We start from the raw sequence: 1,227 nt of genomic DNA, 5'->3' as shown, positions 1-1,227 counted from the left end.
ATATAACCTTTGTTCTCCTGGGAATCGCTGTCTAGTCTCACCGCTGCGTCGGTAGAGGGGCTGAGAGCCAAACCCAGGTTTGCAATAAAGACTCTTTGTTTATTGCATTGGAGGAGGCTCCCTGGTGGTTGATTCTTGGGGACCCCGAACTCTGGGCATAACAGATAGTTTGGCTCAAATAAACTCACAAAAATTCTTTACAGGTTTCAATGTTTTTTTACGTTAACACTCTGTTAACTTCTATTTAAAAAGCCTACTGAGATCTTGATTTGGATTGAATTTAATATATAAATCAGTTTGGGGAGAATCAACATTTTAATAGTTACGAGTTGGATCCATGAACTTTAATTTCTCTCAACAACATTTTATTGTTTTTGATATTTGGATCTTGAAGAGTTTTTGTCACATTTATCTCTAAATATTCCATATTTTCAATGCTATTACAACTGGTACTATATTTCAATTTCCATTTTCAATTGTTTGTATAATATATGGGATAGAGAGTTCACTAGTTTAATTACTTTTTTATAGAATCCATTGAATTTTCTATATAGACAATCATTTCATCCTCAAATAGACACTTTTATTTTTTTCTTTTCAATCTAAATACATTTTATTTCTTTTACTTGCCTGATTGCACTGGATAGAACTCTAGCACAATATTGAATAGGAGTGGCAACAGTGGACACCATGATCTTAGAGGAAAAAATTCAGTCATTCACCATTAAGTATGATATCAGCTGGAGTTCTTTTGTAAATAAATGTTCTTTATTGAGTTGAAAAAGTTTCCTCATAGTCTCAGTTTGCTGAAAAATTTTACCAGGCATGGATGTTGAATTTTGTCAAATCCTTTTTATTTTGATATCCTTATATAATATTTCCTAGGTATGTTAATGTGGTGAAATACATTGATTTAATGTTGAATGTTAAAACTAGTTTTTATTCCTATGATAAACTCCATTTGGTGATTTTTTAAAAAATTGATTTTAGAGAGAAAGGGAGAGGGAGAGAGAGATAGAAACATCAATGATGAGGGAGAATCATTGATTGGCTGCCTCCTGCATGCCCTGCACTGGGGATCAAGCCCACAACCTGGGCATGTGCCCTTGACTGGAATCAAACCTGGGACTCTTCAGTCCACATGATGATATTCTATCCACTGAGCCAAACCAGGTAGGGCTCCATTTAGTCATTTATTCCTATGATAAAGTTAATATTATACTTTAC

Source organism: Myotis davidii, unplaced genomic scaffold, assembly GCF_000327345.1.
Source record: "Myotis davidii unplaced genomic scaffold, ASM32734v1 scaffold960, whole genome shotgun sequence".
In the NCBI taxonomy this organism is placed as follows: Eukaryota; Metazoa; Chordata; class Mammalia; order Chiroptera; family Vespertilionidae; genus Myotis; species Myotis davidii.
Note: the sequence above shows the minus strand (reverse complement) of the source record.